At 35.2% G+C, this 22,271-nt stretch overlaps 1 protein-coding gene across 4 annotated transcripts in view; it reads left to right on the top strand.

Annotated features, from left to right (window-relative positions):
- LOC144372002 (lysine-specific demethylase 6A-like) overlaps positions 1 to 22,271 on the top strand; it is a 197,716-nt gene that overhangs the window by 163,264 nt on the left and 12,181 nt on the right. The window lies entirely within an intron of this gene.

Raw genomic sequence — 22,271 nt, 5'->3', positions numbered from 1 at the left:
TTTCCTGTTTGTCATGAGTATATATATAATTGCTGATCATGTGGTAGTTGAAGGGTTTAATATTTTGGAACCTCTGTACCATTATCTGTGTTGGCTATACCAACTCACATTCTTACCAATTGTTTTTTAAGAGGTTTCTGGTTTTTTTTTCCCCCATCTCAGCCAATCTCCTTATTGTCCTTAGGTAATAGCCATCCTAGAAGATGTGAGGTGATATCTTACTGTACCTTTGCTCTACATTTCCCTACTACTAGCAGGGGAATGTAGTGCATTCTTTATATACCTATTGCCTATTTCAATGACTTAGAGAAATGTCTGTTTTAAGTTCTTTGCACATTTTAAAATCAGATTATCTTATTTTTTCCCATTGATTATGAAGATTCCCTCTGTATTTGTAGTATTAATTTCTTATCAAGTGCATGGTTTGAAATATTTTCTCCCATTTTTTCTTTTTTCTTTTCACTCTGTTGATTGTTTCTTTTGCTATGAAGCTTTTTAGTTTGATAAGAGTTCTACTTATTTAGTTCCACTTTTCTTGTCTGAGTTTTGGTGTTATGTCCCCAAAATCATTGCCCACACCAATGCCAAGAAGCTTTTTTACTGTGTCCTCCTTTGGTACTTTTACAGTTTCAGTTCTTATGTTTGAGCCATTAATTTTGAGGGTTGGGTGCCGAAGTCTGGCTTGGCACAAATCAGGAGCCACTTGTCAAAAAGAAACTAACTTTATTTTTAGAACTACAAATGCCAAACAAAACAGCTCCAGGGAAAAACCCTCAGAGCCCAACTGCCACCACCGGCTTCCACAAGCCTCTCTCTCCCACACCAGCCTCCCCACCTCCCACAATCCTCCTGCTCCTGAGGCCGATTGGCTGGGTTGCGTGGGCAGAGCCAAAGAAGTCACCCAATGAGCAGCTCTGTGGAGGAGCCAATCAGCTAGATGTTGCTGGGGCCGCTGTGAGCCAATCATCAGCTGGCAGTCTGAAGGGCAGGGAAACAGCCCAATGAACATCACCGCAGAGGAGCCAATCAGCTAGATGTTGCTGGGGCCACTGTGAGCCAATCATCAGCCGGCAACTGGAAGTTTGCTGGTAGCTGGATCATCAGCCGGCAGCTGGAAGTTTGCTGGGGCCCCTTTGGCTGTGGCTCTCAACAGTTGGGGGTATTCAGGTTAGAGGCACTCAATAACTGAGTTACATCCCCAGCTCTACTAGTTACATCCCTATCTCTAGTCTCAGTGAGACTAAAGGATCTCACTGAGTTGCTTAGTGCCTCTATTGCTGAGGCTGGCTTTGAATTTGTAATTCTCCTGCCTCAGCCTCCTGAGCTGCTGGGATTATAGGCATGTGTCACCATGCCTGACAACTGTTAATTCTTTTTGAGTTAATTTTTTTTGTATGATATGAAATAATGGCCCAATTTCATAATTCTCCATGCAACTGTCCTGTTTTCCTAGCCCTTCTATTTTTTCTATTATTCCTTGATAATACTGATGATGAACCTGGGTTAATTTACTACTTAAATGCCTTGCTAAGTTGCCCTGGCTGCTAAACTGGCTATTGTCCTCCCCCATTGTTCTGAGTAACCAGGCAAATATGCATCTGGACCCCCTGCCTGTGCACCCCCCTCTGGACCTTCCACCTCGCTGCCTTTTGACAACTTTCCTTTCCCACTACATGTTTTTGGCATACCACTCTATTTTTATTACTAATTAAATCTCTTCAATTGTTATTAATATGTCCAGGTTCTCTTTTTCTTTTTTGTGGTGCTGGGATTGAAACCAGGATCTTGTGCATGCAAGGCAAGCACTCTACCAACTGAGCTATATCCCTACCCCTCTTTTTCTTGATACTTATGTGATAGGCAGAATGTTTCTTGGTTTTCTGGATATCCTTTTATCAGCATATTAGTATTCATTCATGAAAGTCATTTTAATTCTTTCTCAGCATCTGTTGTAATGTCTTCTCTATCACTTGTGATGTTTGTTATTTGAATCTTCTTTTTCCTTAGTAAAGTTGAGACATTTTTTTAAATGTGTTTTTTGCTCATTTTTAGGATTTTTATTGTGTATATGAGTTATTTCTGCTGCAATCTGTTTCCTTTAATCTCTTATAGTTCTATGAAGTTATTTGAGAAACCTTCCTTTTTTTAAATGTACATGTCTGTTTTCATAAACTTTTTTGTTAGTACTATTTTGATGCATTCTAGAGGTTTAAGTAAGTTGTGTTTTTATTTTTGGTTGTCTCGAATACTTCCTAAATTTTTCTCTAATTTTCATTTTGCCCAGTGGTCGATTTTTTTTTAACTATAATTTTCATATATTTGTAACATTTCAGATTTTTTTACATTGTTGACTTCTAGTTTGATTTCACTGTGGTTAGAAAAGATTCTAGATTACATTGGGATCATTTTGATCTTAAATTTGTTAAGATTTGTTTAGTTACCTAACATATTATCTATCCTGAGAATATTATACACATACTTGAGAAGAATGTGTAGTCTGCTATTGGGTATATACTGTTTGGTCTGTAGTGTTATCAATTCTTAAATTGATTTCTCTTTGAATGTTCAATAATTATTATAAGTAGGGTATTATAGTTTCAAACTATTATGGTAATATTGTCAGTTTCTCTTTCAGATCTGTCAGTATTTGCTTTTTACATTTAGGTGTTCTGATGTTGCATACGTATTTATTTACAATTCCTGTACTTCCTAGTAGAATAGATCCTTTTATAAGCACATAATGACCTTCCCTATCTCTAGAGAAGTTTTGGATTTGGAAGTGGTTTTCCTAAATATAGGTATTCTGTTTTATTTTGCTAATTTGCATGGAATTTGTTGTTGTTGTTTTCATTCCTTTGCTTTATATCTGTGTGTTACCTTTAAACTTAAGACCCAGCACATTCCTGGGTCTTGTTTTCTAACCTATTTAGCTCTCTGTGCCTTTTATGTGATGAATGTAACATAAAAATTTAAGGCAGTCAATGATGAGAACTAATTGTTTTGTGTCTACTTTCATTCTTATGTCATTATTATCAAAGCCTCTTCTTCACTATGGGAGAGTGCAACAGAACTTGTACCAATTTGTTACTTAATATCCAATAGTCCCCATTTCTGCCCCCATTTCCCTTGGCTTTGGACAATCATCAATCCACTTTCAACTTCTATGAGAGCAACCTGTTTTAGAGTCCACTTGTGAGATCATGCTTGTCTTTCTGTGCTTCACTTCACTTAACATAATGATCTCAAATTTCATCTGTGTTGTCACAGATGACATCCTTCCATGGCTGAAAAGTATTCCATGGCTGAAAAGAATTCCATTGTGATTTCATTTCCTTTAACTATATAGCTAGTAGTGGGATAGCCGGGTCATATGGCAGATCTATTTTTAATTTTAGAAGTAATTTACATAGTGTTTTCCATACTGTCTATTCTAATTTTCACATCTGCAGTGCATTTGTTTTCTTTCCTTCATATCCTTATCAGGACTTATTTTTAGTCTTTTTTGGTAGTAGCCATTTTTACTGTGGGGACATGCTATCTCGTTGTAGTTTTCATGCTCATTTCCTGTGATGTTGAACATTTTTTCACATACATATATGCTATTTGTGTTTTTTTGAGAAGTTTTTGTGTAGTTCTTTTGTCTACTTTTTAAATTTTGAGTAGTTTGGTTTTTTGCTATTGAGTTTCTGGAATTCCTTATTAATTCTTGACATTAATTCCTTTTGACATATATAATTTGCAAATATAACCCCTCCTTCTATAGGTTGTCTATTCATTTTGCTGATCATTTCTTCTGCTCTGTAAAAGCTTTAGTTTCATTTGATTCTTCATCTGTAATTTTTTCTGCGCTTTTGTGATGTTGCCCCCCCCCAAATCCTTGCTCATTCTGGTGACCTGAACATTTCCCCTTTATATTGTTTTAGTAATTTTATACATTCAGATCTTACACTTAAGGCTTCCAATCCAGTTTGAGTTGATTTTTGTAATATATGAGAGACATATATTCTTGTATATGTGCATATTCATTTTTCTACATTTAAAAAAAGCCATTGATTAATTAATCAATGGTTCTTTTCCCGTTCTTTTTCAAAAACTGTTTCTTTGTCAAGTTGTGCATTCATATTACACATTGTTTACCAATTTCATTTAACTGTATTTCTATATCCTCTTGAGTTTCATTGACTGTTGGAAAAAAAAATCACAGCTTTTAATTTTCAGGTGTTTATCCACTTTGATATCTTTAGAATTTTCCACTTTGAGATTTAGGAATTTAAGACTTATCATCTTACTTGTTTTATTGTATTTCTTGTGTCCTATATGGAGATTCAGAAAGCATGTGGTGAAATGAGTTTCTCTACCACATTTGTGGGAAGTCCTTCTCAATAAACACATTTCTCCTAAAGATATGTATTTAAGGAATCAGTTGTTACTAAATATCAAATGTACTCACCTGGATATCATAATCTTCCTGTAGCTTCTCTGCTGTGATTAGTAATTATATCAGTAATTATATTAGTAAGTGTAATTTATGTATAAAAATATAAATTGAATATATAAATTTGTTAAGATTTATTTAGTTACCTAATATATTATTTATAGGCAAATAATAATTTATAGGTAAATAATTTATAGGTAAATAATAATATATTATTTACCTAATATATTATTTATAGGCAGAGCAAATACTCAAGCTTTTTAATTGAAATGACTTTCTTACAGTTAACTTTGTTGGGTACCATATTCTTGGTAGGTAGATTTTTCCTTCAGTACTGTGAAAATTTGATGCTACTCTTTTCTGGCCTAACGTTTCTGCTGAGGCATCTACACTCAAATCAGTAGGGATAACCCTGTATGTTGTTTGTTTCTTCTTTTGCCACATTGGGAATCTTTTCTTATGTCTTGGAGTAGACTTGAATGAGTTAAATCCTGACCTTTAACCTTCCTATTGCTGACTATTTATATTCTTTTCTAAGTTTGGTATAAATTTGCTGTTATCTCTTAGGCATTCTCATGTCCTTCTTGAAGCCCACCAAACCCAAACATTTGACCTTTTTAACATTGTCTTAAATTTCTCAATTTTCATTTCCCTTCTTTATTTTCTCCAACAGTATATTTTCAAGTAGACTGAGTTCAAGCTCTCTAATTCGTCTGTGTGATGTGTCATGCTTTTGATATCCTCTTTCATGGTGATTATAGTCTTATAACCTGATTCTTACTAGGTTTTAACAACAAATTCTTAGTAGGCTGCTTCCCTCCCTTCACCCCCTGAGCCTTTAATCATTTCTACTGTATCAGAATCAGATTTTCTAGGAGTCTGTTTTGGAATGTTTTCAGTTACAGTAATAGAGGAAAATCTGAATCCAGGTTTCCCTAAATGTTCTGTTTTGTATATTATTCAGAAAGAAACAGTAAGAGTGCCTCTAAAAAGTAGGCTGGCCTTACAAGCCTCTCCTTGAGTCAGATTACGCCTGGATAAATGTCCAAAGTTAGGAAAGGCAAAGTTAGTAAGTTCCAAGTGCTTTATAGCATTATCTGCTATTCAAGCCCCATATCCATTTAGTTCAACAAAATTAAAGTTCATAAATGTGACAGTGGCTTCATTTTATTATAGTAACAACTTTGAGATGCTAAATACTGTTGTTAAAAAAAAAGATTGAAAATGCAAAACTTCATATAGAAGTCAAAGTTAGTATTTATTGACTGGAAAGTGTTCTGCTTAGTAGTTAATGATGGCTTTGAGTGGAAGAGATCAACAAAAAACAAAAAGTCATCAACAGAAATGAGAATTAACTTCTATTACAGAGTGGGAAAAAGAAAGACTAGGTAAGGATGCAAAAAAGGAAAGAAAGGCAGGAGACCATGGAGAATATAATATATTGTTACAGAAATACAGTAGAACATTTTTGTTTTGCTAAAAAGTGCTTATATCCACATGATTCCTTTGGTCCTCAAACTTTAAGTCTGTAATATTTGGGGGCTGGGATTGTGGCTTAGTGGTTGAGCACTCACCTAGCTCATGTGAGGCCCTGAGTTCGATCCTAAGCACCACATAAGAATGAAATAAAGATAATGTGTCTCGATCCTAAGCACCACATAAGAATGAAATAAAGATAATGTGTCCAATACAACTAAAAAATAATAAATATTTCTTTTAAAAGAAACAATCTTTGCTTGAAAATTTTTCTCTGCTTTGAGGGAATTTTCATGTCACCCCAGGTATTTTCTTCATCTTCTCTTCATTATACCATTCATAGCAACCTGGCTTTTAACTTTTGGTAATTATTCTGTTGACCTCTGTGAATGACCAATCGTTTTAAAATATAAAATATCCCAGTTATAAGCTTTCTTTAGAATTAATTTACATTTTTTATGTAAACCATATGAGTTGCTTCAAAATCTCATCTCTCCTATTATAATAATTATTTCTCTACTATTTTTTGGTATATGCTTAAATCTTTCTATTATTTTGCTGCTACTTATCTACTATTTTAATCCTCCTTTGATAAGAAAGCATGATTTTTATAATTTAAGTAGAGCAGTTATGTATTACTTCAACACTTAAATTTTTAATTAATTAATATTGTGTGTGTGTGTGTGTGTGTGTGTGTGTGTGTGTGTGTGTGTATGCCAGGGACTAAACTCAGGTACTTGATCACTGAGCCCCATCCCCAGCCGTATTTTGAATTTTATTTAGAGTCAGTGTCTCACTGAGTTGTTTAACATTTTGCTTTTGCTGAGATTGGCTTTGAACTTGTAATCTTCCTGCCTCCCCCTCCTGAGCAGCTGAGATTACAGGCATGTGTGTCGCTGCACCCACCTCAACATTCAAATTCTTGACAATTTAGAAGAAATTAAAAAGCAGCTGATGTGAAAGAGTGGAAATGGAAAAAATATATAAAAAGTTTCTATTATTTGTCACTTTTTACCCTCTAAATGTTTTGACACTACATAATATTATATATATATAATATATATATTTTAATAGATTTTTTATAGTTGGTTTTTAAGAAATATGACCAGTTCTTCGAGAAGTTGAATAAGTAGTCTGATGGGATTGGGTTTGTGGTTCAGTAGTAGAGTGTTTGCCTAGTACATTGTGAGGCACTGTCTTTAATCCTTGTACCACATAAAAATAAATTTTAAAAATTAAGTAATCAGAAGAAGAACAATGTGTGTGTGTATATGTGTGTGTGTGTGTGTATAAAACCAACCTTTGCTTTGATGGAAGGATTGATAAGGAATAACTAGAAAGCCACATGGAAGATTGAACGATCTTCTGAGAACGAAACTGAATCAGGACCATTTGCCAGCTGCACAGTATGCCAGTCACTGAAGCAACAAGCTTTGCAAAAGAGAAATATTTCATTAGTAAGTCATACAAGCATGGAGGTGGAAGATCCACATCTCAAATCAAACTATGATAATCTGGTTTGGGGATACTTATAGGATGAAGAAGCAGGATATGAGACAATTGGAAGTAAAGTAACCAGTGATCTGCATGTATTTTGTTAGTATTCATGTCCAGAAAATGACAATATTAACAATGGCCTGAGAGCAGTTTGGGGCCTTCCAACATCAAAAGATTACCCATCAGATATCTAGACAGGCCTAAGTGAAGAGTTAGTGGTTTCAACAAAAGCAGCCTTCAAGTTCCAGTAACGTAACTTAAGTAATCATTATCTTGACATGTGAGTCAGAGAGGTATTATTTACAGCAAAGATAGTAGTTTTTAAGTCAGCTAAAACCAAGTCAAGCTGGAGAGTTTATTTTTGTTTTCCATCAGGTTACAAAATATTAGAAAAGAGTTCACACAAGTGCTATTAGTCATAATTCCCTTTCCAAAATTCTTTGAACAAATGTGTCTTTTGTGGGGAGCAGGAATGTGTGTGTGTGTGTGTGTGTGTGTGTGTGTATACACATGCATGCATATATTTGTCTTTATAAAAATATTTTACTCTATAAATCAAATCTAAGACAACATTTTGAATCAAACTATTTCCTTTTCAGAGTCTAGACACTCTAAATATGTCAAATAATAATTGTTTAATACCAAATTAGTGTGTTAGAAGAAAATAGTAAAACTATGATTTTGAATTTCTTTTTGCACAAGGCACAAATTTAATAGTGGAAAATGATGTTTACATTATAACTCACTTTATTTCTTTTTTTAAAATTGAAACTACCGGGCTGGGGATGTGGCTCAAGCGGTAGCGCGCTCGCCTAGCATGCGTGCGGCCCGGGTTCGATCCTCAGCAGCACCACATACCAACAAAGATGTTGTGTCCGCCGAGAACTAAGAAAAAATAAATAAATGTTAAAATCCTCTCTCTCTCTGTCCCCCCCTCTCTCACTCTCTCTTTAAAAAAAAAAAAAAAAAAAAAAAAAAAAAAAAAAAAAAAAAAAATTGAAACTACCTTTCTACATGAATTTATATCATTTTTTACTTTTCGCAAATTTTTTTAGTTGGGTGTTGAGACTTCTAAATTACATTTTATTTTATTAAATTGTCAAAAAATTATTTATATTTGTGAACATGATCTTTTATTTCTCTGTATTTTTATTGGTGCATTATAATCTTATATAATGGTTGGATCCATTGTTACATATTTTTATATGCACACTGTATATTTTGGCCAATATCATTCCCCAGTATTTCCCTTTTTCCCCATCTTTTCTCTCCCACTAGTCCCTTTTCTTTGCATTGCTGATCTCCCTGGATACTCATGAGACTCCCTTCTTTATCACCTTTTCCTTTTTTCTCTCTGGATTCCACACATGAGAAAAAACATAGAACCCTTGACCTTCTGAGTTTGGCTTATTTTTTTCTAGTCTTAAAGTCTATCCGCTTTCCTGAAAGTTTCTTTTATCTTTATGGCCAAATAAAACTTTATTGCATATGTACACTACATTTTCTTTATCCATTAATTTATTGATGGACACCTAGGCTGTTATGAATTGTGCTATTATAAACACAGATATGCAAGTATCACTGCAGTAAGATGACTTTAATTCTTCAGGATAAATATCCAGGAGTGGAATAGCTGGGTCACATGGTGGTTTCATGCCTAGTCCCTGGAACTGATGTCCATCATAATTGTACTGATTTACCATTTCATTAATAGAGTAAAAGTGTTCCTTTTTCTTGATTGTCTTGTCTAGCACTTATTACTTGTATTCTTGATGACTGCCATTTTGACCGGAATGAGATGAAATCTCACTGTAATTTTGATTTGCATTTCCTTAATTGCTAATGTGTTGTATCTTTTTTTCCTTGTGTACCTATTGACCATTTGTATTTCTACTTTTGAGAAGTGTTTAGATCATTTGTCCATTTATTAATTGGGTCATTTGCTTTTTTTGCTAATTTTTTTTTTAATTCTTAATATAAAGTGGGTATTAATCCTCTGTCAGAACAGTAGCTAAAAAAGATGTTCTCCCATTCTGTAAATTCTCTATACATTCTTAGTTGTTTCCTTTGCTCTGCAGAAGCATTTGACATCATTCCTTTAAATTCCTAAGTTTTGAGAGTCATTGCCTGCACCTATATGTTGGAGTGGTGGCCTTACACTTTCTTAAAGGAATTCCTTTGTTCTTGTCTAATTCCTAGGTCTTTGATTCATTTTGAGATGATTTTTGTTCAGGGTGGGATAAAAGTATCTAGTCTTGTCCTTCTACATATAGATAACTAGTTGTCCTAGTAGCATTTGCTAAAAAAGACAGTCTTTTCTCCAGGGCATGTTTTTTGGCACTTTGGTGGAGATCAAAGGAAAGATCACATAATTGTATCCAAGTGGGTTTGTCTCTATGTCTTCTGTGTGTCTGTTTTTATGTCAGTACCTTGCAGTTTTTGTAATTATAACTCTGTAGTATAATTTGAACTCAGATAACATGAAGCCTAACTTATTTTTTTTTTTTTGTTTATTTTTTTCTGAGTTTGGTTAGAATTGCTTTGATTATTCTGAGATTTCATTCTTTTGAATGAAATTTAGGATTATTTTTCCTAGTCTATAAAGAATATCATTTATTTTGATGGGGATTATTGGCTATATATATTGCTTTGGGTGGTATAGCCATTTTGACAATATTAATTCTGCCTATTCGAACATTGGAGGTGTTTCCATCTTATGAGGGCTTCTTCAATTTCTTTCTTCAGTGTCCTGTAGAAGTCTTTTTCCTCCATTTTAGATTTATTCCTACTTTTTTTTAAGCTATTGTGAATGAGATTTTTTTTAAGCTATTGTGAATGAGATTGTTTTCCTGATTTCCTTCTCAGCATATCATTGTTGATATATAGGAAAGCTGTTGATTTTGTAAGTTGCACTTTGCTGAATTTATTAGCTCTGGCAGACATTAGCTTCCCACCTTATATTCCTTGGGTTATATATAGTTAAGGAATGGTTTAAGTAAATCATAGGTAGTTCTATAGTTTTTGAGAAACCTCTGTAGTGTTTTCCATATTGGCTATACTAATTACATTCCCTATAATACTTTTTTCCCCTGCATGCTTGCCAGTATTATTTATTTATTTTCTTTCTTTCTTTCTTTGGGGGGGGAGGCTTGGTGATTTGAACCCACGGCCTCATACATGCCAGGCAAGCACTTTATCACTGAACCACATCACCAATCCTGTTTTTTTTTTTTTTTTTTTCCTTTATGATAGCCATTCTTATTGGGGTAAGATGGAATCTCAGTGTAGTTTTGATTTGCATTTATTTCTCTGGTATCTAAAGATGTTGAATTCTTTCTTTTTTTTATGTTTTTTTGTCATTTGCACCTCTTTCTTTGAGTGTGTTCAGATCATTTGTCCATTTTTTTATTGGATTACATGTTCTTCTAGTGTTAAAATAATTAAGTTCTTTTTATATTTTAGACAAGCATCTTATAAAAGGAGTAGCTGGCAAGGAGTGTCTTCCAATTTAGAAGTTCTCTATTCACTCTGTTAATTGTTGCCATCACTGTGAAGATAATTTTTAATTTGACATAATCCCATTATCAGTTGTTGCTATTATATACTGGGTGTCAGACTCTTATATTTCTTATGCCTGTACCTCTAAAGTTTCTCCTGTTTTCTTCTTGTAGTTTAAATCTTACATTAAGGTCTTTGATCCATTTTGAGTTAACTTTTGTATAGGTTAGGAAATAAGGATCTAATTCATCTTCTGTTGTTATATCTCCAGTTTTCTTAACACAATTTATGAAAGAGACTATCAAGATATCCCTTTGCCTAGAATCAGATGGCTGTCAAGGCAGGTTTTATTTCTGGATTTTCATTATGTTCCACGCATCTACAGGTCTACTTTGATGCCAGTTTAGTACACTTTTTGTTAAAATGGTGGTTTTATACTATATTTTTAATTCAGGTACTATAATGCCTGCTGTGTGTTTCAAGCAGCTCTTCGTTTCATTGAAGCTTTAAATTGTTCTTTTGTTTTTGCTGCAGTCTTTTCTTTTTTTCCATTTTATTTGTTTTAATTGGTTACACATGACAGTACAATGATCTTGACATATTATACATTTGAATCAGATGGGGTATAATTTCTCATTTTTCTGAGTGTACAGATTGCAGAATCACATTGGTCATGCAGTCATGTATATACCCACAGCAATAATAATGTCTGTTTTATTCTGCTGTCTTTCCAATCTAATGTGACCCCTTCTTATTTTTTTTTTCCCCTCACATCATCGTCCTGTATTCTGTATAAAGAAGGGGGTCTCCTTCCATCTTCTATGCAATTCCCATTCTCCCTCCCTTTCCCTCCGACCTCTCTTCCCTATCTAAAGGTAATTTCCTTCTCATGCTCTTCCTCCCTATCCCATTTGAGTCACCTTCCTTATATCAGAGAAGTCATTCCACATTTGTTTTTTTGGGATTGGCTAACTTCACTTAGTATAATCTACTCTAATGCCATCCATTTCCCTGCAAATGCCATGATCTTGTTATTTTTTAGTGCTGAGTGATATTCCATTGTGTATAAAGACCATATTTTTTAATCCATTCATCCATTGAAGGACATATAGGTTGGTTCCACAGTCTAGCTATTATGAATTGTGCTGCTCTAAACATTGGTGTGGCTGTGTCCCTGTAGTATACCCTTTTAGATCTTTTGAGTATACTCCAAGAAGAGGAATAGCTGGGTCATTTGGTGGTTCTATTCCCATTTTCCAAGGAATCTCCACACTGCTTTCCAAATTTACTGCACCAACTTGCAGTCCTACCAGCAATATATGAGTGTACCTTTTCCCCCTCATCCTCTCAGCACTTGTTGTTGTTTGACTTCATAATGGCTGCCATTCTTACTGGAGTGAGATGGTGTCTTAGAATAGTTTTAATTTGCATTTCTCTGATTGCTACCAATAATGAGCATTTTTTCATGAATTTGTTGTTTGATTGTATATCCTCTTCTGAGAAGTGTCTGTTCAGGTCCTTGGCCCATTTGTTGAATGGGTTATTTGTTTCTTCTTGTTTAACTTTTTGAATTCTTTGTATATCCTGGAGATTAGAGCTCTATGATTGTGAAGGATAATAATCTGTTCCCAGGATGTAGGCTCCCTAATCGCTTCACATATTATTATTTCTCTTTCTGAGAAAAATCTTTTTAGTTTGAATTCATCCCATTTGTTGATTCTTGGTTTTAATTCTTGTGCTATAGGTGTCTTATTAAGGAACTTGGAGCCTAACCACACGTGATTGAGATTAGGGCCTACTTTTTCTTCTATCTAGATGCAAAGGCTCTGGTTTGATTCCTAGGTTTTATCTATTTTGAGTTAACTTTTGTGCATGGTGAGGAATGGGGATTCAGATTCATTTTGTTGTAGGTGGATTCCCAGTTCTCCCAGCACCATTTGTTGAAGATGCTATCCTTTCTCCATTGCATGCTTTTAACACCTTTGCTAATATAAGGTAGTTGTAATTTTGTGGTTGGTCTCTGTGTCCTTTATTATGTATCATTGGTCTACCAGCCTGTTTTGGTGCCAGTACCATGCTGGTTTTGTTACTATTGCTCTGTAGTATAGTTTAAGATCTGGTATAACAATATCACCTGTTTCACTCTTCCTGCTTAGAATTGCTTTAGCTATTCTGGGTCTCTTATTTTTCCAGATGAATTTCATAATTGCTTTTGCTATTTCTGTGAGGAATGCCCTTGGGATTTTGATCGGAATCTCATTGAATTTGTAGAGTGCTGTTGGTAATATGGCTATTTTAATAATATTAATTCTGCCTATCCATGAGCAAGGTATATTTTTCCACCTTCTAAGATCTTCTATTTCTCTCTTCAGGGTTCTATAGTTTTCATTGTTTAGATCTTTCACCTCTTTTGTTAAGTTGATTCCCAAGTATTTTTTCTTTTTTGAGGATATTTTAAATAGGGTAGTTTTCCTCATTTCCATTTCAGAGAATTTGTCACTGATACACAGGAATGCCTTTGATTTAGGGGTATTAATGTTATATCCTGCTACTTTGCTGAATTCAGTTACTAGTTCTAGAAGTTTCCTGGTAGAACTTTTTGGATCTGCAGGGTATAGGATCATATCATCAGCAAACAGAGCTAGTTTTAAGTTCTTCTTTTCTTGCTTATATTTATGCCTTTAATTTCTTTCGTCTCTCTAATGGCTCTGGCTAGTCTTTCAAGAACTGTGTTGAATAGAAGTGGTAAGAGTAGGGTATCCCTGTCTTGTTCCAGATTTTAGAGGGAATGCCTTCAGTTTTTCTCCATTCAGAATGATGCTGGCCTCAGGCTTAGCATAGATAGCTTTTACAATGTTTAGGTAAGTTCCTGTTATCCCTAGTTTTTCCTAATGTTTTAAACGTAAAGGGATGCTGTATTTTGCCGAATGCTCTAGTGAGATGATCATATGGTTCTTATCTTAAGTGGTGAATTACATTTATTGATTTCTGTGGGGATGAAACCCACTTGATCATAGTGTATGATCTTTTTGATATGTTTTTGTATCCAATTTGCCAGAATTTTATTGAGGATTTTTGCATCTATATTCTCTTAGAGATATTGGTCTGAAATTTTCTTTCTTTTTTCTTTTTTTTTTAAGAGAGAGTGAGAGAGGAGAGAGAGAGAGAGAGAGAGAGAGAGAATTTTTAATATTTTTTAGTTCTCGGCGGACACAACATCTTTGTTGGTATGTGGTGCTGAGGATGGAACCCGGGTTGCATGCCAGGCAAGCGCGCTACCGCTTGAGCCACATCCCCAGCCCTGAAATTTTCTTTCTTTGAAGTGTCTTTGTCTGGTTTTGCAATCAGGGTGATATTGGCCTCACGGAATGAATTTGAAAGTTTTCCCTCTTTTTCTATTTCCTGAAATCATTTGAAGAGTATTGGTATTAGTTTTTCTTTAAACGTCTTGTAAAACTCTGCAGTATATCCATCCGGTCCTGGGCTTTTCTTGGTTGATAATCTTTTGATTGCTTCTTCTGTTTCTTACATGGTATTGATCTGTTTAAGTTTGTGTATATCTTCCTGACTCAATCTGGGCAGATCATATGACTGAAGGAATTTATCTATGACTTCACTGTCTTCTATTTTATTGGAATATAAGATTTCAAGATAATTTATAATTATCTTAAGTATTTCTATAGATGTCTGTTGTAAAATTGCCTTTTTCATCCCGTATGCTAGTAATTTGGGTTCTCTCTTTCCTTAGCCTGGCTAAGGGTCTGTCAATCTTATTTATTTTTTCGAAGAACCAACTTTTAGTTTTGTCAGTTTTTTCAGTTTCTTTTATTTCGATTTCATTGATTTCAGCTTTGATTTTGGTTATTTCTTGCCTTCTACTGCATTTGCTACTGATATGCTCTACTTTTTTTAGGGCTTTGAGATGTAGTGTGAGATCATTTATTTGTTGGCTCTTTCTTTTTTTGAGGAATGAACTCCATGCAATGAATTTTCCTCTTAGTACTGCTTTCATAATGTCCCACAGATTTTGATATGTTGTGCCTGTGTTTTCATTTATCTCTAAGAATTTTTTAATTTCCTCTTTGATGGCTTCTGTAACCCATTATTCATTCGGTAGCATATTATTCATTCTCCAAGTGTGATGTAGGAATTTTTCTTCCTTAGTTTAATAGTTGATTTCCATTAAGAGTTGCCCTATGGCATAATATATGGTCTTTTTTCGAGAAGGATTCATGAGCTGCTGAGAAAAAAGTATATCCATTTGATTAAGTCTAAGTTATTGTGTTATTGAAGTCTATAGTTTCTTAATTCAATTTTTGTTGGGAAGATCTGCCCAGTGGTGAGAGAGGTGTGTTAAAATCTCCCATGATTATTGTGTTGTGGTCCATTTGTCTCTTGAACTTGAGAAGAGTTTGTTTGATGAACATAGCTGCACCATTGTTTGGGGCATATATATTAATGATTGTTATGTCTTGTTGATGAATGGTTCCCTTTAGCAGTATGTGGTGTCCTTCTTTATCCCTTATGATTAACTTTGGCTTGAAGTCTATTTTATTTGATATGAGTATGGACACCCCTGCTTGCTTCCAAGGTCCATGTGAGTGGTATGATTTTTCCCAACCTTTCACCCTCAGTCTGTGTATGTCTTTTTCTATCAGAGGAGTCTCCTGTAGGCAGCATATTGTTGGATCTGTTTTTTTAATCCTGTCTGCTACCTATGACTTGTGATTGGTGAGTTTATGCCATTAACATTTAGGGTTACTATTGAGATATGGTTTGTACTTCCAGCCATGTTTGTTTATTTTTGTTATTTAACTTGATTTGTTTTTTCTCTTTGATTAGTTTTTTCTTCTTACTGTAGTATCTCCCACTGTTGGTTTTTGTTGTTGTTTCTCATTTCCTCTTCGTGTAATGTTTTGCCCAAGATGCTCTGCCGAGCCGGTTTTCTAAATGCGAATTCTTTTAACTTTTATTTGTGTGGAAGGTTTTTATTTCATTGTCAAACCTGAAGCTTAATTTTGCTGGATACAAGATTCTTGGTTGGAACCCATTATCTTTCAGCATTTGAAATACGTTGTTCCTGGATCGTCTAGTTTTCAGCGTCTATGATGAAAAATCAGCCATTAACCTAATTGGTTTACCCCTAAATGTAATCTGCCTCCTCTCTCTTGTAGCTTTTAAAATTCTCTCCTTGTTCTGTATGTTGGACATTTTCATTATAATGTATCTTGGCATGGGTCTCTTCGGGGTTTGTACATTCAGCGTCCTGTAGGCTTCTAGGGTTTGGATTTCCGTCTCAGTCTTCATGTTTTCATTATTTCATTCTTTCATTCTCATGTCTGGAAAGTTTTCTAAAATTATTTCATTGAACAGATTGCTCATTCCTTTGATTTGGACCTCTATACCTTCCTCTATCCCAATAACCCTTAGATTGGTCTTTTTATGGTATCCCAGATTTCTTGGATGTACTGTTCATGGTTTCTTGTCAGCTTTTCTGAGTTGTTTAGGCTGTTTTCAAGATGATATATTTTGTCTTCATTGTCTGACGTTCTGACCTCTAATTGGTCTACTCTACTGATGATACTCTCATTTGAGTTTTTAATTTGATTTATAATTTCCTTCATTTCCAGGATTTCTGTTTGTTTTTGTTTTTTTTATTGCTATTACTGTAATTGTTTTAATAACCTCTATCTCCCTGTATCTTTTTTTTTATCTCCCTGTATCTTTTGCTTCTTGGATTTGTTTATGTAATTCATTGTCAAAGTGAATTTTCATTGTCTTCATTTGCTGTCTAATGTCTTCATTAAGACTCATGTCATCTGAACCATGTATATAGTGAAATCTTTATCTGACATTCCTCTTCTAATGTTAACTTGTCCAGCATTGTTTGTAGTCCTTTCTTTCCTTGTCTTTTCATATTACTCATGTTTCTTTCCAGCTCTGTATAAATGTTGTCTCTGATCAGCCGCAGAACCATGCTGGTGGCCACACCCACCGATAGATGGCGAGTAAGGTTTTCCAGTATGGATTCTGTCTATTACCCGCATAGGGTGTTTGGTGAGGTGGGGGGAGTTGGGGTTACCTTGTGCTGTGTCCAGAGCTTGGTCTGTTGACCTGCAAGCAAAGCCTCTGTTCTGCATGCCTTCCCTCTGCATCTTGCAGAGTGAGCGCTACAGGCTGGGCCTTCCATCTGCCTTGCTTGCTGCAATCTTTTTTTTTTTTTTTTTTTAAAGAGAATTTTTAAATTTTTATTTATTTATTTTAGTTCTTGGCAGACACAACATCTTTGTTTGTATGTGGTGCTGAGGATCGAACCCGGGCCACACGCATGCCAGGCGAGCGCGCTACCACTTGAGCCACATCCCCAGCCCCACTTGCTGCAATCTTTATCATTTGTTTCCTTCCACTAATTTGGTGGTTTGTTTGTTCTTTTTCCATGGGTTTAAATTGCCTTATGCTATTTATTTGATACCTCTTTATTGTAATACAATCATTGTTGTAAAGGCCGTCTTTAGTACTGCTTTTGTTGTATCCCACATAATCTGATATGTTGCTTCCATTTTCATTCAATTCTAGGAAATTTTTAATTTTTTTCTTGCTTTCTCAATTTCTTCAAAGTGCAGTTTGTTCAAAAGTGTACTGTTCAATTCATATTACATGTGGAAGATAATAACAATAAACAATAAAGATCCTGGATGTTATTTTTTTGTTTGTTTGGTGATACTAGAGATTAAACCCAGGGCTTTGTGCATGCAAGGCAAGCACTTTACCAACTGAGGTATAACTACTGAATTAAAAAATCATTATTTTAGTCAAAATAATCAGTGTGCTGAGAATCACTGTTTTTTTTAATATTTTTTTTTTAGATGTTGATAACCTTTTTATTTTATTCATTTACTTACATGCTGGGCTGAGAATTGAACCCAATGCCTCACACATGCCAGGCAAGTGCTGTACCACTGAGCCACAGCCTCCACACTTGTTCATTTTTTATATGTAGAATACAATTGAATTTTCCATTATGATATGTGTTCTGCAATTGTGTTTTTTTGCAGGGGGAGAGGGTACTAGAGATTGAATTCAAGGTTGCTTAACCACTGAGGCCACATCCCCAGCCCTTTTTAAAATATTTTACTTGAGACAGGATTTCTCTGAGTTGCTGAGGATGGCTTTGAACCCCCAGTCCTCCTCCCTTAGGCTCCTGAGATGTTGGGATTACAGGCATGCCCAGCTTACAACTTAAATATATATAACTTCAATTTATATACAATCTATGTTCTTGGGGATTTTTTAAAAATAAGATTAGTCATCTGTGAAGTGATAACTTTTTTAATCCCTTTCTAATTTGGATGCTTTTAATTTCTTTCTCTTGGTTACATGCTGTGGTTAGTCCTAACTTCATTAATGATAAAGAAAAAAGTGGTCAAAGTGCCATCCTCAATTTACTCCTCATCTTACAGCTAAAAGTTTTAGTGTGGTATGAAGTGTGGATTTTCATATATGTCTTTTGTTTTGTTTTTTAGGAACTTCCCTTTTGCATCAATTTAGACAGCGTTTGTCAGATTCTTGCTCAGCATTGATTGAAATGATGTCAAGTTTATTTTTCCTTTATAACATAATTACATTGGTTTGTTTTCACATTTTGAAATACCTTTGAATTCTTAGGACAAGAATTCACCATGTATATTTCTTCTAATGTGTTACAGGAGTCAGATTGTAGGAGTCAGATTTTTTGAGGATCTTTGCATATTTATAAAGAATATTGGTCTGCAATTTCTGTGTGATACCTTTAGTTGCTTTGATATAGTAATTTTACCTTCATAGATTGAGTTTGGAAATAACCGATTTGCTTAGTAGGATGCATTAGTGAAGTCATTTAAAATTTCTGGTATTTGGGAAATTAATTAACCCCTCTTACATTCATGTACTGTCTTTGATAACGTTGTTAAAGTCTTCCAATGTTATGTTGATGTTTGTTGTAGGTACGTGAATGATTACTTATGCAGTATTTTATTTGATAAGCCTTGATTTGAAACTTAAGTCAGTTTTGATAGTTTTTTTTTTTTTTTTTTTTTTTTTTTTTTTTTTGAGAGGGGGGCACAGAGAGAGAGAGAGAGAATTTTAACATTTATTTATTTTTTTCTTAATTCTCGGCGGACACAACATCATTGTTGGTATGTGGTGCTGCTGGGGATCGAACCCGGGCCGCACGCATGCTAGGCGAGCGCGCTACCGCTTGAGCCACATCCCCAGCCCCAGTTTTGATAGTTTTTACATTTCTAGGAATTTACTTCATCTGGATTATCTGATTAATGGGTATATTAATATTCTTAACATTCTGTTGTAATCCTTTTTATTTCAATAATTGTATAACAGTGTTTCTACTTTCATTTCCAATTTTAATAATTTGAGACTCCCACTTTGTTAATTATTCTGCCCAAAACTATGTCAATGTTTTTGTTTTTTATTTCCCTCAGTCTTAAATTTAATGTTTATTTCTTTCCTTATGACAGATTTAGTTTAATTTGCTGTTTCTCTACTTTCTAGGTGTAGAATTAGGTTATTGTTTCGTAAACTATTTCTTAATAGAAGTGTTTATAGCCCTTCATTTGATTGTTTCATTTGATCGAGTTACATCTACTATTGGAAGTCTCTCAACTCTTATTTAAGAAATTTCTTTTTCTCCCATTAAATGTTAACCTTTATATATACTTAGTATTTTGTTGTGAAATATCATATGATCATATTTGTTACGTCTTATTGATGATATATAACAGTTAATTTTGAATCACGTTGTCAAGGCAGCAAAACCTAGATAAGCACTAGATGTTTCAGTAAAAGCACTTTTTAAATTGAGATTAACATTTAAATCCAAAGAATTGAGCAAAAAATGATTATTATCTGTGAAACATTTCCTCTTCCTTTAATGTGTCTCAAAATATATGTGGTGGAAACTTAATCCCCATGCAACAGAATTGCAAAGTAGGACCTTTAAGAGGTGCATGTAAGAGTGGGTTTATTGTCTCAGGAGTTATTGTATAAGTCAGTTGTCTGTTAGTATGATAAAATACCTGACATATATCAATTTACAAGATGAATAGTTTATTTTGTGCCATAATATCAGCATTTTCAGTTCATGGTGACTTAACTCCATAATTTTGGGCCTGAGGTAATACTGAATATTTTGGCAGAGAATGTGTGGTGGAGCAATAGATCCAGTTTTCAAAGTAAGTTTAGCCCTCTCTTACATTTACATGCATATATTCCTACTTTGCCGTGGGATTTTGCAAGATCCTCTCATGAGATGTTGGCTTCTCAATCTTGGACTTGTCAGAGTTTCTAGTTTGTTTAGTTTATTGACTGAAATGTGCCCCACAGTAAGTAACCTGAAATTCCAGATTCATCATAGTGTACTTTAGAGGAAAAAAATTAAATACATGGGGGAGATTAGTGCCCATTATAGCCTTTCTATCCTCCTGACATGTGCATCCGTCCTTTCTCCCTATCTGTTCCTCAGATGTGAGCAGTTTTTCTTCCATCTCACTCATCTTCAGGGACAGGCAACTTAAAACAAAAGTGAAGCAAAACAAAAGAGGAATCTTAGAATGGCTACCCATCCTCTTGCCCTGCCCTCAGGGTCGAGTAGTTTACCTTAATACTTACCCTCAGTTGCTCCCCATGCGAGCCACCAAATGCCACAGTCTGGCTGGGCACGATTCAGGAGCCACTTGTCAAAAGAAACGAACTTTATTTTTAGAACCACACACGCCAAACAAAACAGCTCCTCAGGAAAAACCCTCAGAGCCCAACTGCTACCACCTGCTTCCCACAAACCTCTCACACAAACACAAGCCTCACCCCCTCCCACAATCCTCCTGCTCTTGAGGCCGATTGGCTGAGTCACATGGGCGGAGCCAAAAAAGGCCCCCAATGAGCAGCTCCGTGGTCTGAAAGGGCAGGGAAACAGCCCAATGAGCATCACAGCAGAGGAGCCAATCACCTAGATGTTGCTAGGGCCGCTGTGAGCCAATCATCAGCCGGCAGCTGGAAGTTTGCTGGGGCCCCTTCGGCTGTGGCTCTCAACAGATTAGGATGTTAGCATGATGTCTTAAAGGGCAGGGAAACAGCTCAATGAGCATCTCCAATGAACATCACCACAGAGGAGCCAATCAGCTAGATGTTGCTGGGGCCGCTGTGAGCCAATCATCAGCCGGCAGCTGGAAGTTTGCTGGGGCCCCTTCGGCTGTGGCTCTCAACAGATTAGGATGTTAGCATGAGTAACAAAATTGAGAGAAGATTCCCAACATCATGGAAAAATTCAGTGATTATTTCTTTCTTTAGTTCCTGAATTGTGAAACTAAACAGATGGGGTAAATAGGATGCTGGGGAAATGGGTCAAGTGGAGGCACTTAATCATCAAAAATAGAAGAGCATAGGATTATTATAATTACAGAGACCTATGTAATTCACCAGCTGATCATGGTGTTTCTGGAAACGAAATATATAGAACTTCTGCCAAATCTCTTTTTTTTTTTTTTTTTTAGTTGTAGTTGGATACAATGCCTTTATTTTTCTTATTTATTTTTATGTGGTGTTGAGGGTCAAACCCAGGGCCTCACACATGCTAGGTCAGTACTCTACCGCTGAGCTACAACCCCAGCCCACAAACTGTATCTCAACTCAAAAATAGCATTATCAGTGCAATCAATTTTTTGACTTGCACCAGTGCTGGATCAATATAAAGATGTTCTCTTACTGTATTTCCAAGTATTTATACTGTTAATTTTTTTCTCCCTGTCTGTACCATCAAGGCCTACAGACTTAACATTAGGGAAAAAGAAATATTCATACCTTGGCATTATTAGGCACTGTCTCTGAAAAAAAGAATATTTTGGTTTACTAGTCAGAGAGAGGATCATGGAGACCATAAGACCAATATAGTATTAGTTCAGTTCCATATCAAGGTGAACCTAGTGGGTCACTGAATTTATACTGAATATATGAGTGAAATAGACCTACTTTCCTCCTTTTGGTCTTCAACTGTACTGGGAAGATGATTTTGTACAGGAAGGTAAAATTCAATTGCCTAGAACTCCCTCTACCTATAGAAAAAAAAATAGCAAAAATCAATACTGCATCCCTGAAGGATTTACAGAGATGCCACCATTTCAGATTTGAAAGATGCGGGGTGTGGGTGATTGCACACTTTGCAAAAAACAGGTGTATCTTGGAGGATGGCCACAGTTGGTTGTAAACTTGACTAAATGGTGACTGCAGTTGCAGTACCAGATGCTTGAGAAAAATCATCATTTGGTATTTATTATGCAGGCAGTACTAAACATTGCTTTTTCACCATACTTTCACT

The sequence above is a fragment of the Ictidomys tridecemlineatus genome, chromosome Y (genome assembly GCF_052094955.1).
Source record: "Ictidomys tridecemlineatus isolate mIctTri1 chromosome Y, mIctTri1.hap1, whole genome shotgun sequence".
NCBI classification, from domain to species: Eukaryota; Metazoa; Chordata; class Mammalia; order Rodentia; family Sciuridae; genus Ictidomys; species Ictidomys tridecemlineatus.
This window is presented reverse-complemented; position numbering and strand designations above follow the sequence as displayed.